At 38.5% G+C, this 18,144-nt stretch overlaps 1 long non-coding RNA gene across 1 annotated transcript in view; it reads right to left on the reverse strand.

Moving 5' to 3' along the window:
* Nucleotides 1–326: 326 nt before the first annotated feature.
* LOC148042773 (uncharacterized) overlaps nt 327–18,144 on the reverse strand; it is a 232,138-nt gene continuing 214,320 nt past the window's right edge. The window contains exon 3 of the long non-coding RNA XR_015698471.1: nt 327–427. This is a non-coding gene — a long non-coding RNA (uncharacterized LOC148042773). The remainder of the gene's footprint in view (nt 428–18,144) is intronic.

An 18,144-nucleotide genomic window follows, 5' to 3' on the forward strand; every position in this document is an offset into this window, starting at 1 on the left:
CATTAAAACAGAACCCAACCCTTTGCCTCTCCATCTTTGTCAGCCAGAGTGTTTGCCAGAGTTTTTGATCATCAAAAACTCCGGCGAACACTCTGGCTGACAAAGATGGAGAGGAATCCATCTTCCTTTCCAAAAACGAATGTAATGTCTGCAGGATACCGTGCCATTTTGACATTGCATTAGTGCCAAATGATGCCCTGTTATGTCACTGGGACTCATTTGACATCAATCAAGCAAGGCCTTTGCTGGAGAGATAGAGGCAGTCTCGCCTCCTTCAATCATTTTTTAAAAATATACAATATATATACCGACAACCCCTACCTTTTGGCTGGATTGCGATGATATTGGCTCGCAGATGCCCCGATGATTGTTTGTGCCGCAGTTTGCTCATGGAACACAAGCGCTCTGTGCTTTTCATTGCTCCACTCTGTTGGGTAATAAAAGGACAATGTCAGACACACACACACACACACACACACACACACACACACACACACACACACGACACATGTATTTTCTGCCAGAACAAAAGAACTGCAATGGCAGACCAGACATTGTCTTGCAAAGGAATAAACAAATACATGTACTGCCTTAGTTGTCTGTCACTTTTATGAGTTGCTCCGAGAAGCGCATCACTCACTGTGTCTCTGCACCCTTTACTTAAATCCCTATTGGCAACTTATTATTGCCATTGCCACCCTTTCACCTTAAAAACTGCCTTTGCTATCTACAGAATTAAAAGCTTCTCTCCAAGAATCTTTTGATAGATTCGGTCACGTTGGCATCCTCTCACCAGGCGTACAAGCCCTTGGCAACATGCAGAAAGGGCTGAGCACATCATTGGTAGAGTTATTAATCTTTTTCCCAGGCGCTCAGGTGACATTTCTATTGTGGAGACATAAAGCAGGATGACTAGCAGGAAAGGAGCTGACTCTTCAGCCGAGATGATATTTTATGTGGACAGTTTGCTGTGCGAAAGCATCATTTTTGCAAGTACTGTTTAATGAAAAGGGCCAAAGGCTGTTATGAATTTCTGCTTATGGAGGGCATGAATACAAGTGTTTATAAATGGAGTCTTGCTCCTAAGGCTTGAGGCTAGGCCAGTGTCCTTGAAATATATGGAACACCAAGGACCTGTTAATATTCAGTGCCAAAGTAGAGTTTTAAGGATGCTTTCGGAAACACAGTGGGGTTCACAAAGAATGTTAAACCATAATCTGTGGTTCATAAACCGTAGAAGCCATGTATACAAACAATATTCTGATGGCAAAGTCAAAGCAACCATATATCGTCGTTTAGTGCAATATGTGACTCAGAATTCAGGATATTGAACAATTTATGATGAATCTATACCCCGTAGCAGGTGAGTTTCTTTCACAGAATAACATGATATAACCCAGTGAACTCCAGATCATCTCCTTTATATGTGATTGTCTTGTGGGATTGAGGAAGCAATCCCTGCCTTCTTGAACTACATTCCTCTTCACATGGCACCCACTTCCCAAGTGTTCCAGGAGCTCCTTAGAGCCTGGGATCTGGGACCTGGAGTTAGAGTGTTTGTAGAATTTTTAACAAATATTTTTATGTTATATTTTATATTACCAGTATGATCTAGACTGACATATTTCTTCTATGATGTGTTTTAAATATTGCCTTTCTGGAGATATGTGGGGTCAAACTGGTGGTGGGATTCAGTCAACTTGCACCTATTTGGGAGAACCAGTTGTTAACTTTCTAAGCAGTTTAGGTTGTTGGAAGAAATCTTTTTTTTTTTTTGTTTTTTTCCACTTTACACAGCTAATCCGGTAAGGAAGGCAGGAAGGAAACATTCTGGTGTTGTTTCTAGCCTCATCTTTATTGCCCTGCTTACAGAAACTGCCTCTCCAGTTAACCCTTATTACAGTGTAACAGCTAAGGCGAAATGCCCATTGACCTGAGAGATGTTGAGTTGGCCACGCCCTCATAGTCACATGACCACCGAGCAATGCCTACCCAGCTGGTCATTAGGGCAGAGAACCGGTTGGTAAATTATTTGAATCCCACCACTGGGTCAAACCTGAATAAATAGCCATCGCTGGTAAAGAACCAGAGAATAATGGTCCAGTTTATCATTTCCATGGACCATACTGTAAATGCATTTCAATAACAAGATTTGTACAATATCTGATGAAAAAGTTTAAAGATATATAAATGTTTTTAAACTAGAAATTGGGTTGCTTTCACTATTCTTCCACTCACTATGGGTTGCTTTAATAGTGGTCTGCTACCCGCATTCTAAGACATATCTAAACTACAGTGTTGCAATTCAGTTCAGACATTATGCTAAGCCCTAATAGATAGAATTGGCTTATCTAGCTGGCAAAATTCAAATGATATCATTGTTTCAATTTGAATTTGTGTACTATGCACACTTGTGTATTATACACACACATGCAATTCAGAAAATCTGATTTTAATATCTGAATCAAGCTGTTATCATTTGAAATGAATCTGCAAAGGGAAATGTGCTGATCAGAGGCCATCTGAATTATCCAGCATTGGTTTTGGAGACATTCAATACAAATATTAGAACTAACTTATTGATCCAAATTTAGAAAAAAAAATAGAGATCATAAAAAACATTTAATCTGAATCTCCAGGCTGGAACTTCACACAGTCTTAAAAACAACTTGATTCCGGATTAACAAAGAAGTTACATTGTGGATTAGTAAAATGGGTAAAACTGGCCATTGTGTGTTCATGAAGTGGATATATTATATTTGTATAAATGTGCATATCACATTTTGTTCTTTTCGCTATTGAATTGTCCTCCCTCCACTCTGAGAATAAGTGAAGGTTTTTTAAGAAGTCTAACAAAATAGTTAAGCAGGATGTTAGGACCCATGGGATGCCAGTATTCCAGATTTTAAACACTTCACACACACACCAATACATTATGAATCAATATTCATCTCCTTAGGTGATTAAAACAGGCAAAATTTGTAATTAATGTCAGTGAGGCATAAATGCAGGTGGCATCATTTTTGTCTCAAGTGACAGACCTCCTGATAGTCCTTGAAAAGGACCATCCTTCTGACGTGGGTAAAATGAGGACCCAAATTGTTGGGGGCAATATGCTCTATAAACCGCTTAGAGAGGGCTGTAAAGCACTGTAAAGCAGTATATAAGTCTAAGTGCTATTGCTAAGTAGGCCTACACAAAACTTCAGATGCCCACTGTTTTGAGAGACAGGGTCTGTTTGCTTTGAATGTAGATCAAATGAAATTCTCAGGAACCTTCTAAAGATCTGGAATTCCTTTAATTAAGGACCTGGAATCTAAGTTGAAGGCCATATTATTTCCTAGCAAATATCTTTCTAGGTTGCATTCATTGTTTTGAAAAATATAAATATCTGGCTGAAGAAGTGAAAGATGCATCATCCTTCCCTATCCTCATAATTTCAAATTTCATCCAAGAAAATTGGATTTCAAGTTTTTGCATATCCATATCTTTGAAAAGAACTAGAAATATTCTAGCTTCACTTGCTCAAATTTCAATTTCCCTATGGAAGGGTGTCAGTGATTTCTTTATTATATATACATTTATATAGTTTCCAGGTTTAGTGTGGCCAGCCCGCCATGTTTTTATGGCAGATGCATTTTATGAAATGGGTTGTGAGAAACTCAAGAGGGTGAGCCACAGCCTGGACAATGCTCTGATAAGAGACATCTAAGTCCAAAGGAATGAGGATGGAGAGAGCATCTCAGAATCATCCCTCCCTTTGTCCTCTGGGACGTAAAGGTTGGGGAGAAAGGAAAGACTCTCAAACTTGCAAGATTCTGTCACTGTATTCTTACAATAAAGTTAGTATTACTTCTGGTTTGGTTTCTGGATTACATAAAGATCTCTTTCTCTTTTCCTCTCTCTCCTGCAATGGATTTTTAAAACATCTCCATTCCATTACATTTTGCTGACTTTGGTCCATTCCTATCTAAAGATGAATCCATACTTTTTTGAGGACTTCTCAGAAGTTCAAATCTTAACTCTTTGCTTTATGAACTTGCTTCAGGACTGCAGTTCCAAATAAAGAGGTGGGAAATGGATTTAATTTAATCTTATAAATTAAAAGTCAGCACCATGGGAAAAAAACAGCAAGAAATTATCATTTTAAGCAAGCCAATAACTCATATTCCCTCCTCACTTTGGGGAGGAGATTAATGGGCAAATAAGTATTTTAGGATGTCCTGAATCTTTTATTATTATTATTATTATTATTATTGATTCTTATTGGAATTTTTAACTGAGCAAAAACAATACAAATTTAAAGAGAAAGTAAAAAGAGTACATAACATAAATAAGAAAAAAAGAAAATCTTCTTTACCACCATTATAAATGCATTTAAATTTTATCCTCTCTCTAAGATTACATCATAACTTTTCTCCATATTCTATTCCTTCTAATTGTCAAACTCATAAATCACAAGTTCAGTTTTTTCAGTTTTCAGCAAAAAGTCCATAAGTGTTTCCAGGCACTGACAAATGTAGTTATTGTCTTTTCCTTAATCAAGCAAGTCATTTTTGCCATCTCTGCAAATTTTGTCATCTCACCCTATTTGAGAGTCTTTCCATTTTTTGTGCATATAATTATCTCGCTGCAATTATCATGTACAAAAACAATCTTCCACAGATCTTTTCTAATTGTCTATCCATCAGTCTCAACAAAAAAGTTGTTTCAGTTGAATATTATTTATTTTAAAAGTATTATTGTGCATATTTGAATCCAAAATTTCCTAGCTTTTCTACACATCCATTAGCCATGACAATACCCTTCATGTTTTCTAATTTTCCAATATAATTTAGAAGTTCCTTTATACATTCCAGAAAGTTTTTCATGTATTATCTACCAACAATAGATAGATAGATAGATAGATAGATAGATAGATAGATAGATAGATAGATAGATAGATAGATAGATAGATACATACATACATACATACATACATACATACATACATACATACATACATACATACAAGTTAAGCACCAGGGAAATCAGGAGATTTAGGCAGTTCAAATGGGCATAAATATTTATTGCAAGCTTCTGCTGTCTACAATAGTGACCCCCCAACCTTTTGGGTGCCACAGACCAGTTCCATGGAGAGTTTTTTTCTCAATGACTTGTGTGTGTATGTTTCATGCACTGCCTGCATCCCGCATGTGCACAGATGGGGCTTCACTTGCTTGCACAGCCTGGTTCCTGGCAGGCCATGTACTGTGCCGGTCGATGGATTGAGGGTTGGGGAACCCTTCTCTATAAGAATCTGAACTACTAACCATCAAAGAAAAGCAGGAGTTAAGAAAGGAGTTCAAAATGGGCTTGACTTAGATCTCTTTTGGGCATGCAGTGACTCATGACTGATAACATATTTGACGCCTCCTTCAGGCTCATCTCCTATAATACATACACACACACACACACACACACACACACACACACACACACACACATGAGAGCTAAATAGCTTGAAATAGATCTATACTAGTCTCCCTTTATTTATTTATCAGCATAAATATAGCATATATATATATATATATACACACACACACACACACACACACATACACACACACATACATGCATACTTTTAAATTATATCATAATGAGAACTTGTCACATATTTCCCCAGTTGATCAGTTTGTATATTATTACCAAAATTCTTAATCTGTTTTACTATACACTCTTCAATTTTTCAAATGTTCTGATTCTTAAGGTACTGTATTCACTTTGAAAGCTTTTTCCCCTTCTCTCCAACCCTCCCAAAATGTAAACTATTCCCTCATTATACCACCATAATCCTCAAGTTGCCCTCAAGCCAATGCAGGCTGTGCACTCATGTTTGTGTGCTATGAACTGTGCCATTTTTCTCTCTCTCTCCATGGAGTGGTGCATGAAGAAGCGGGGGGGGGGGGGGAGAGAAGGTTCTTAGCACAAACTTGAACTTTTTCAGGAGCCATTATAAATGAGGCCAAGGACAACAGGTCTCAAGTCATCCTGGTAAGACTGCAACTGTCCATGGTTAGAGAAAGCAAGAAGCCTGTACAAGTCCCTGGGAAGTATGGTAATTTGGGGTACTTTTCAATCCTTCAACTCAACAACATGTCATGCTCACACTGACTCTCACCAGCTTAAGCCAACAGACACTGAGAACAGCTGGTTAGCATCTTCTGAAAGGCTGTTATGACATTAAACTTTACTCCTCAGAGGGATTTCATCCATTGGTCACTTCCTAGCTAGCATTTTCTTCCCCAGTTTATGCACAGTGTGAGAGTACAATCTATTCACCAAAGAACAAGGGTGATTTATTTTTCACAATACCTCTTATACACTCATGCAGTGCCATCAGTAAGAGGTTCTGAAAAGCTTTTCAACTGAGACTGTAAAAACAACCCTCCCTCTCTGATTATAACCAGATTAAATCAGCAAAAAAAAAATGCCATTAATCCAGGTTCAGATGCTTGCTGTTTCTAAACGGATCTGGCAGTTTGCCAAACAAACTGTCATAAACACTACCCTTTAATATTGTTTCAAATTGCTTGTGAGCAATGCGTGTGTGTATGGGGGTTCTGTCTCCCTCCTCATTTCTTTTTCTGTCATTGTCTTTATTCTTTTTCCTAAGAACTTCGGCTAGCATAAAATTAAAAGGGGAGGAACACGAAGAGGAGGAAGGAGCTGGGCCCATGGTGCAGATTTAGAAGACAAATTGCAATCAACGAATGCCATGTCCCACCTCCGATGCATTTGTTAGTCCATATGGAAAGAAGAGAATGACAGATTGAGGCTTGGTATGTTTACCAAACAGCTATTTTCAAAGGCCCTTTAGTAAGGACAGGAATTCCCTTCTGCCTCCGAATAGCTTGATGTATAATGCATAAGGTGATGGGGAAAAAGAAGAATCTACAACTTCATAAGAGCAGCTTGGCTTTTATCAGAGATGTGGGGAGGAGAAGGGGGCAGAAATCATGATGTGATATTCTTCTATCACATTATTTTCCTAGTACAATTTCCCTGGAAATTGAAAAGCATTGGTATGAAGGAATGTTGTTGCCAAGACCTATAAGTGCTTTGCCCTTATTCATGATATAACCCACATTCTACAAAACCTATTCCTGGTACCACTTTATAATGCCCTGCTAAGTCCTCACTTTGCAATATTGCATCCAGTTTTGGTCACCACAATATAAAAAGATGTTGAGACTCTCAAAAGCATGCAGAGAAAAGCAACCAAGATGATTAACGAGCTTCAGGCTAAAACATATGAAGAACAGTTGCAGGAATTGGCTTAATGAAAAGAAGGACTGGGGTACCATGATATTAGTGCTCTGATGTTTGTCCATCATGTTCAAAGAGGACCTTGACATCTAACAGGTTGTGGGCTGTCCATGATGTGTCTGCGAGTGGTTGGTAAGGCCTATATGGGCACGAAATGTTCTGCCACATGTCAGGTAGATATGTGTGGGCACCCTTGTTGCAGCATTTGCAGCTCTGGCTTTGTGGAGTGCTCACTTCTCTTGTGCTGTGGTTGTTCTTCTGTCCTCAGATGTCTGGCAGCCTTGGTGGATCAGCGTGCGCCATTAGTGCTCTAATATCTAAGGGGGTGTGTTGTGGCTCGGCAGGAGCCTTTGGAGTTGCTATCAGACTCTGACAGCGAGGGGCCCTATGAGTCAGGCCTGGAGGAGGCAGAGGGACAGGGACAGGGTTCTGACTCCAAGGAGGGCTCAGAGAGACTAGTTGGTCCCCAAGTAATGACTGAGCCTTGGATCAGTTAGAGAGGCTGACACAGAAACCTCCTGTGAGTTGTTTAGGGATGCACGCAGGAGAAGGGCTGACCAACGTAAGGAACAATTGAAGACTCACAGGAGATGATAACGAGCAGCTGTTGCTCGTTAGGATCTCCTTCTGCGGATAAAAGACTGATGGTGCCATGCCCTGGTTGCAGAAGTCAACATTCTGTTTCTGTTCTAGTCAACGTTCTCCGTTTGTGTGCAATCATCGAGACAAGCACTTGGATAAGTGATTTGATTTATATAATCCTGTTTTGTAGCAGTTTATGAGTTAGGACTTTTGCCAGAGCATTTATCTGTGTTTATTTTGGGGCTCGCAGCCAGCAAGAGCCGGGACTGATAAAAACATTCCTTTGAACGTTCTGTTTGGCTTTCGTTTCTGAACGGACAACGTGCGGGTCAGAACAGGGTGTCACAAAGAAGAGGAGACCAGCCTATTATCCAAAGCACCTGAAGGCAGGAAAAGAAGCAATGGATGGAAGCTAATCAAGCGGAGAACCAACCTAGAACTAAGGACAGTTAGAGCAATTCATCAGTGGAACTGCTTGCCTCCAGAAGTTGTGAATGCTCCAACACTGGAGGCTTTTAAGAAGGGACTGGAGAGCCATTTGTCTGAAACAGTATAGGTTTTCCTGCTTAAGCAGGGAGCTGGACTAGAAGACCCCAAGGTCCCTTCCAACGCTGATATTCTGTTATACTGAGATGATTGGAGGATGTTGAATTCTTTGTCTCTCTGCGGTTAACAGCACAAATAGCCATCAGGGGAAACTACTAGCTGCGTTCAACTATTAGTGGAAGATTCCATCAATGAAGTCAGTACTTTTTAGTCCCTTTAAAAGAACATTGTGCTATGTACGGCAATGAAGTAATTGGACGATAGAACAAAATAGAAGCAGGTAGCAAGAAATAAAGCTTAATCGACTTACAAGGAGATATTCTTTTTCTCAGCTCCCTTTAATTCATTAGTAAAATGAATAAAAATAAAAGGCAGCATGGATCTCTTCCCTTCTCTCCTTTTAATGTGCATTGGCAAATGTTTTTACAAACCATCTCCCCAGCATCTTTGCTGTGATCAAACGTATGGGAGCGTTGTTAAACAGCTGGCTTCATTTTCTCCATTAACAGCGAGAGGGAAAAAAAACTTAATTAAAAAATAAGAAACATATTGGAATTCCCTAATGCAATTATCAAGGAAAAATGATTTATTTCAGGTATATATGCTTTCTTTTTTAAAAAAATCTAGGGATTGAGTAGAGAAACAATGGAAACAACATGAAGACCGTCTTATCTGCAGGTTAGCTATTTGGAGATAGCTCCATCAGTCTTTCTTTTGAACGACTGAGTTGAGTCATGCCAAATGATGTACAGAGATGAATCCAAAACAGATTATAAAATGGCCCATTTTTTGCCCTTCCTGAGCCTCTGTGTGGGCCCTGCACTTACTTGCATCCAAAACAGGCCGTGTGGGGACTCCTGGGAGGGATGGGTGGAGACATCCAGGAGTGAGATTTGGGGGTTCTCCGAACTGTACAGAATCTTAGCTAGAGATTCTACTGAACCCCAGCAGCCCATCCCACCCACCCACCTATCCATCCACCCATCCATCCATCCATCCATCCATCCATCCATCCATCCATCCATCCATCCATCTATCTATCTTTCTATCTATATCTCCCATCCATCCATCTATCCATCCATCCATCTTTCTAACTATATCTTCTATCCATCAATCTCTTTCTATCTATCTATCTATCTATCTATCTATCTATCTATCTATCTATCTATCTATCTATCTCTTCTATCCATCAATCTTTCTATCTTTCTATCTTTCTATCTTTCTATCTTTCTATCTTTCTATCTTTCTATCTTTCTATCTTTCTATCTTTCTATCTTTCTATCTTTCTATCTTTCTATCTTTCTATCTTTCTATCTTTCTATCTTTCTATCTTTCTATCTTTCTATCTTTCTATCTTTCTATCTTTCTATCTTTCTATCTTTCTCTTTCTATCTTTCTTTCTATCTATCTTTCTTCCTTTTTAACTATCTATATCTTCTATCCATCAATCTATCTTTCTATCTTTCTATCTTTCTATCTTTCTATCTTTCTATCTTTCTATCTTTCTATCTTTCTATCTTTCTATCTTTCTATCTTTCTATCTTTCTATCTTTCTATCTTTCTATCTTTCTATCTTTCTATCTTTCTATCTTTCTATCTTTCTATCTTTCTATCTTTCTATCTATCTTTCTTCCTTTTTAACTATCTATATCTTCTATCCATCAATCTATCTTTCTATCTTTCTATCTTTCTATCTTTCTATCTATCTTTCTATCTTTCTATCTTTCTATCTTTCTATCTTTCTATCTTTCTATCTTTCTATCTTTCTATCTATCTTTCTATCTTTCTATCTTTCTATCTTTCTATCTTTCTATCTTTCTATCTTTCTATCTTTCTATCTTTCTATCTTTCTATCTTTCTATCTTTCTATCTATTTATATCTTCTATCCATCAATCTATCTTTCTATCCATCAATCAATCAATCAATCCATCAATCAATAAATCTATCTATCATCTAACTATTTATCTATCTATGATGTGTGTGTGCGCACATGTGTGTGCGTGCATGCATATAGCTACAGAAGTTAATCTCCTAGGCCACAAACAAAAAATATCTGCTTGAACTCTGCATGATGTGCTCTTGCATACTGCCTGAAAACTCTCAGGCCCATCTAGTCATCTACCCCAAATTAATGGATTAAAGGAGTGCCTGTGTGTGTGTGTATTCCAGATGTAATGTAAGGAGATTTTAAGATGGGCACAAACAGTCTATTAATATTTTCTATTCTATACTGGAAGAAAAAAATGAAAAGAATGTGAGGGAAGATAAGAAATTCTTGTTTTCTTGAGGATGAAACTCATCATTAGCATTGGCTTTATGGCATGTTCTACTTTTCTTTGTAGCAATAACTTTTGTCAACAGTTCTCAATGCCACTGAAATGTGAGGAAAATTCATCACAGTGATAAAAATGGGGGAGAACAGAGAACATTATCTAAAGTTGATGTTTTATCTATCAGCAAGGGTGTACAGTATGTGAGATCTAATAGAGGAATAGCAAGATAACCTTGAAGAAAAAATGATAGTCAGATTATAAGGACAACATCTTAGCCCTGAAAAAGAGGAGGGTGTGAGAACGATGTTCAAAATTGCCCTGACTTGACTCTCTTTGATATAATAGTGAGGAGAAAGTCTTTCAATTCTATTATTATACTTGCAAGAATAGATTTTCAATCATCCTTGTAGAGCCTGTTTCCTGGCCAGATCTTCCCAGAAGATCTAAAAGACAAGGGCATTAGGAACTGCATCCAAAACTTTCTGGGACCACCTATGACTGAGGCTTCAAAGTATATACCTCTGTTTCAAATCATATGGCCTCCAGAGCCTAAAAAATATGAAGTGGAATTGATGGAGACAATAAGCCAAAGAGTGCTACTGCATGCATTGCAAATAATAAACAGAATAGAAAAGAAGAGAAGAGAAGTTGGAAGGGACCTTTGAGGTCTTCTAATCCAACCCCCTGCTCAGGCAGGAAACTCTCTACCACTTCTTAAAAATTTCCAGTGTTGGAGCAACTTCTGGAGGCAAGTTGTTCCACTGATTAATTGTTCTGATAGGAAATTTCTCCTTAGTTCTAGATTGCTTCTCTCCTTGATTAGTTTCCACCCGTTGCTTCTTGTCCTGCCTTCAGGTGCTTTGGAGAATAGCTTGACTCTCTCTTCTTTGTGGCAGCCCCTGAGATATCGGAATACTGCTATCATGTCCCCCTTAGTACTTATTTTCATCAAATTAGTCATACCCAATTCCAGCAACCGTTCTTTATATGTTTTAGCCTCCAGTCCCCCAATCACCTTGATTGCTCTTCTCTATAAGATTTGGAAGTTTGAAAATCTGTGACTTTCAACACAGTCCTCATTAAGCAACTGCTTCATTTAGTGATCACTTGAAAATACAACAGTGATGAAAATGTAGTTTTGCAACCAATCTGTAAAGCAAGCGAAAGATGAACTAAGATGGTAAAACGGTGATGTTTCAGTTAGTGACAAAGTGGTCAGTCTCAATTGTCCTATACAACTACATACATTAGCATTCCAAATTAATTCACAGGAATCTCCCATTAACTATCCTAGCTAGCCTCTCTGCTTGAAACACTAGAAAATTTCAGCTGGCTAGTCTAAAGTACAAGAACCAGTTTGGTGGAGTGCTTAAGGCATCAGGGTAGAAACTAGGAGTGACCTTGAGTTCTAGTTCCACATTAAACACAAAGCCAGCTGAGTAACCTTGATCCAGACCACTGCTGGGATTCAACATTTTTTACTATGGTTCTGTGGGTGTGGCTTTGTGGGCGTGGCTTTGTGGCCAAGGCAAGGGGAGGATACTGCAAAATCCCCATTCCCTCCCCACCCCACTAACCTGCTTTCCAGCTCTGTTCTCCTGTTCATGGCAACAGAACAAGATCAGCTGGGAGGCATGGGGGGTTGGGGCCAGTCTATTTGAAGGTTCTCCAAACTACTCAAAATTTCCTCTACCGGTTCCCCAGAACCTGTCAAAACTGGCTGAATACCACCTCTGATTCAGACCCACTCTCTCAGCTCTAGGAAGAAAGCAATCTCTTTCTCTTTCTTTCTCTCGCTTTCACTCACAGACATCCAGAAAAAGAGAGGGAAGAAATATCATTCCAATTTCTATAAAAGCTCTCCTCAGTCTTTTTTGAATCTGTCTAGTTGACCAATGTGGTTATGTGTAGCACCTCCAGAAACAATGAAAGCCATAAAACTGCATCATCCCCTGTAGTTAAAAAACAAAAACAAAATCCTAATATCAGCCTCCGTGATCAAAGTCGAGGTCATAAAAATGACACACTTGAGAAATAGATAGCTATGAGAAAATGACCCTTAGATATGTTTACACCAAATCTTCCAGCAAACATGTGATAAAGAATGAAAGAGGAATTCAGTTTTCCTAGATTGAGTCCTGCAGGGAGCGTGAGCTTGATGACTGCCAAGGATTTTCTTGTTGAACAAATGGATAAGCTATGTCAAAGTCACCTGATAAGCATCAGAAGAAGGAAGCAACAAGAAAAGAAAGTGTTGGAACGTGTGGGTGGGGGGTATGGTGGGGAGGAAGGAAGGAATATACACAGATTTTGATAAAGTTCAATTCCCCTAAAGATCATTAAAAATTATGCGATGTATTTAGTAATCTGAAATGAACATTTTATTCTACAAAACACCTTATTCTACAAAAATTTAATTTTTAATAATCTTGCCTTTTAAAAAAAAAATCTTTATCATTTTGGTGTCATCTAACAGGACAGCATGAAGATAATACTAATATATATCACGCTAACCCTGAAAGTTAGTGTCAATGTCAAATCCAGAAGCTGAAGCTGAAGAAGTTCTACCAAACTGATCTTAGTAGGTTTGACGATCATCAGGAAGGCTCTCTTAAAATACTGGATAGAAGTGAGAAATCGAATTTTTTATACTACTAGTGATATCACTGTAAATTCAAGCAATGAACTCATAGCCATTTCAACTCTGTACTTCAGAAATTAATCTTATACGATCCATTAGGCTTCCCGCTTAACAATCTGTCCAGTCTACAGAGATAAACACACAGATTGTGGTAACATCTCATCAGAAGATAAAGTAAATTAAATTCTCATTCATCTAAATTTTGGCTTTAATTTTTCACAGACAAGCAGACAAACAAACAGACTCAAGATGAAGTCAGACTCCACAATTATATTCCCTCAGCTGGCTCAGTTAAATGGTCAAAGTTTAAAATCCACAAGAGTTAACTTTTTTTCTCCCAAACTGTGAAGGGACACAGCAGTTGTGCAAATCAGTTGAGAAGTTGTTACTCAAGGCAAAGGAAAAGAAGAAAATTAGTTTAGCTCGAAGGGTTACCAGCTAATCTTACAATATGGCATTTCACAGGCTAAAATATTTATTGCAGCACAAACTCCCAACAGGGGTCTTTAATGTGCAACAAGTACTCTGTTTCTCCCGAGATAGATTAACACAGTGGCGCTTTTAGAAGAACTAAAGATAAACGAAGAGAGGGGACATCCAGCACACATAGAAACACTTCCCCTAAAAATTAGAGCATAGAATCATAGGTCTAGCAGGAGCCTTGGAGTCTTCTAGTCCACCCCTGTTCAAGGCAGGAGCATCCTAATCAAATGGTTGTCCAATCCAGTCTTGAAAACTTCCAGTAATGGACCACCCATAACACTGGTAGGCAAGCTACTCCATTCATTGTTCTATCAGGAAATTTCTTCTTAGTTCTGGGTTGGATCTCTCTTTAATAGAATAGAATAGAATTCTTTATTGGCCAAGTGTAATTGGACACACAAGGAATTTGTCTTTGGTGCATATGTTATCAGTGTACATAAAGAAAAATAAAATAGAATAATTCATCAAGAAGTATATACAACACTTAGTGAAGTCACTCAGGAAATGAGGGGAGCCAAATGTCAATTTGCAAAGCAATCATGATCTGCTCTCGAGTTGCCATGGACAGGAAGCAGGGAGAACTGATGTAGCAGTTCAGCAGCCATGGTCAGAAGCACAATTCCATACATTCCTTTCTGAAGGAGGGATCTCAGATTACCGGAGCTAGCCTGAAAGGTGTGGGTTTTACAGCCCACGAAAGTGCCTCTTTGGACAATGTGATTAAAGAAAACTCTGGGAGGAGAGGGAAACAGGGTAACAGTTGAACCATAAATCACATGTTGCTCCTAATAAATAACTGGATTTATTTTGAAATTTGGCTTAAGGATCATGAGTTAATTAGGGCATCTGTTGGAACTCTGACAAATCACAGGGATCTCCCACCCTTTACTACTTCTTCTGCCCCCAGGTTCTTTGAAGAACAAGTTGATTCCCTTTTCTCTCTGACAGCTCAACTACTAGACAACAGTGGTCATGTCATCTCTAAATCTTCTCTTTGATAGGATAGGCATATCTAGTTTCCTCAACAATTTGGGACAACCATATTTTGGATGCCTGAGAATCTCCATCGAGACTCAAGACTTCGTATTGTTCAAGGCAAAGTATATAAATGATGCTTTTTGGATAGACTGTTGGAGAGACATCATACTATTTTGATGCACAAGGCTCAAAATCCCTCAAGCATTTCTCCCCATTCTTAAGAAATTATCTCAAATAATATCAAATATCTAATAAATTGTGATCATTTCATAACACTATATAATAAGAATAATAAATCTATTGCCTGAGATGGTTGCTTCACCCCGGGCAGGGATGGATGGCTGTTAAGAAATAATTGATTGCAAATATAAAATAAAATTCTTGCCTTGAGCAAAAGTAATGGCCAAATTTGAAACTCATAGACAAAATCAATGCCTCATGCATGTCAAAGACCTTGGAGTGCAACCCAAGTTACTAAGGTTGCAGGAACAGAAATAGTTAAGAGAAAGGATCTAAAAACTCCTTATGAAAGAATTGTTATGTACTAATCTATAAAGACAGTTCAAGAAATTCATGAGAGGTCACTGTGACTGTGCAAAAGTGCTTTTAATAAAAAGGGAATGTGAAAAAAGGCACATGTATGGGGGAAAGAAGATAAAAGATCAAGGAAAAAATTGAAACTATAATAGCATAAAGAGTTTGGTTTTAGGGTCTAGCAAAATATTATCTTGCATTATTTTCTACTCATGACTCAAGATGATGGAAAAATTTGTTACTGAATTTATTTTCAGATGAGAACATTATTTCAGTTATTTTCTCATGGCCAAAAAGCATTTTTTTCTGCATAGGTGCATTATGTACAAAGTAGACAAGAGTTATGTGCATATAAATGTTCATTCTTTCACTTGCAGACTCAATTCTGCAGCCCTATGCAGCCTTCGTGGCTGCCCATATTTCATAAGTCATAAAGGAAAATGCAGGAGAGAATTTCTCCCACAGTACAGTGGAAATACAAGGTTTACACACTCCTGTTCAATTGCCAGATTTTTTGAGATGTAAAAAAATCCACATTTGTCTAGTTTTTTTTATTGTTAGCTTTCCTAACAAGCAAACTGCAAAAAAAAAAAAAAACAATTACTACTGACCTGCCTTCCATTGAGGACCTGTGTACTGCACGAGTCAAAAAGAGGGCCATGAAAATATCTACAGACCCCTCGCATCCTGGACATAAATTGTTTCAACTCCTACCCTCAAAATGACACTATAGGGCACTGCACACCAGAACAACTAGACACAAGGACATTTTTCCCCAAACGCCATCACTCTGCTAAACAAATAATTCCCTCACCACTGTCAAACTATTCACTAAGTCTGCATTACTATTACTATTCATCTTCTCATCGTTCGTATCACCCATCTCCTCCCACTTATGACTGTGGGACTGTTACTTTGTTGCTTGTATCCTTACAATTTATATTGATATAGATAGTTTTCTGATTGCTTATTTGTACCCTATGACTATTATTAAGTGTTGTACCTTATTATTCTTGATGAATGTCTTTTTGTGTACACTGAGAGCATCTGCACCAAAGACGAATTCCTTGTGTGTCCAATCACACTTGGCCAATAGAGAATAAAGAATTCTATTCTTTACATTGATCATAAGATCTGGTTTTATTGGTCACTTTCTTTCTTGGAGACTTCCTAACTTGGAGGTCTGCATTGTGTCCAAAAAGTGGTCCTTGGTTTCTTCTGCATAACTCTACCTGCTTGGATGAATATCACAAGATTTAGCTTGAAATATAAATGCACCAGGCTGATTCAAGCCACTTGCAGAGCTGCTCAATAAAAAGCTTATCCTTCATTAAATATGCATATCCAAACACTTGTAGCTGCACCATTTACGGGCACCACAAACTGTTAAACAGAAAATAATACAGGATTTGCTCACTGAAAGTTTCTTTTTTTTCCATTTCCACAATCAATCAGTGTGTGGATGAATGAACTGGAAGAAAATAAACATAAGCCAAGAGAATGGAAGAATTCAGGTCAAGGAAATAAAAGAACATGTCAGAGGCTATCTAGCATACTTCAGTGAACTCAAGTCAAGTAAACCCAGAGACTCTGAAAGACCAGCTTGTAAAAGGAGATCAGAGCTTTTGTATTTGTTTTTCATAGGCAACAGATGAGACCCAGAAAAAGCTGAACACTTGAAAAGATCAAGTCTCATTATTTTAAGAAGACAGAATTGCTCTTTGCTGACCTCCAGTGACATTCCTCAGTGGGTGCTTTCTCAAGCTGGTTAGAAACCCACTGTCTTCAAATACTTGAAGCTGACAGATGCTCAATCTTCTCAAAGGACTAGGCAGTAATATCCCACCAGCTCCACTGCAATTTTCTTCTTGCCTTACCAATTCAAAATTTGCTGAATGCAGGAGAGGAGGAGCCTGAGCTGGAAGATGGAGTTAAACATGTAATCAGTTTGGAATCTTTGGACTCACACAAAAGACCCAAGTCCAGCTCTCCATGTTGACCCTCATCTAGTGCCAATTGAGCTTTGACCATTAGTTGACTAGATTGCTGCGAATAGGTAGCATTAATAAAGTCTTCAGTGCTTTGAACTCAGTGAACGTTCGTGGTTCTTTGCTGCTGACACTGAAGTTCAATCTAGACCCTGTTGGAAGTATATCTAATAGCCCCTTGATTGCATCTGTTCCACTATGAACTCCCCAAAGCAAGCAGGGTGTACCTTTTTTAGCAGAGACATCTTTTGGTTGAAAAAACAAATCATCCTGATTCAGTTCCTGACATCACCAAGGAATAGCCAGGAAAGAGTTCTGTCCAAAACCTTGGTTGAGCAAGCTAATAGCAAAGCAGTTGCTTATGTTTCACTCTATAGCAGGAGTCAAATTCAGCAGGTTCTGACAGGTTCTGGAGAATTGATAGCGGAAATTTTGAATATTTCAGAGAACTAGCAAATGCCACCTCTGGCTGACCCCGGGGTGCGGTGAAAATGGGGATTTTTCAATATCCTTCCCCCAGGAGTGGGGAGGGAATGGGGATTTTGCAGTATCCTTCCCCTGCCATGCCCACCAAGCCACACCCACATAACCGGTAGTAAAAAAGTTTGAATTTCACCACTGCTATATAGGTGTCTGACACATAAATCTATAGAATAAGCACTGACATATTCTTGGCCATGTGCTTTATTATTATTATTTTCAAAACAAAGTATTAGCCTAGAAATCACCGTGTTAAAGCTGTTTCATATGCAGCATTATTCATCTCTTACTATGTTCTAAAGGTCTCCATTTTGAACATAATAGCCAAGA

The sequence above is a fragment of the Thamnophis sirtalis genome, unplaced genomic scaffold (genome assembly GCF_051295495.1).
Source record: "Thamnophis sirtalis isolate CommonGarterSnake01/CBP01778 unplaced genomic scaffold, rThaSir2_p1.2 scaffold_14, whole genome shotgun sequence".
NCBI lineage: Eukaryota > Metazoa > Chordata > Lepidosauria > Squamata > Natricidae > Thamnophis > Thamnophis sirtalis.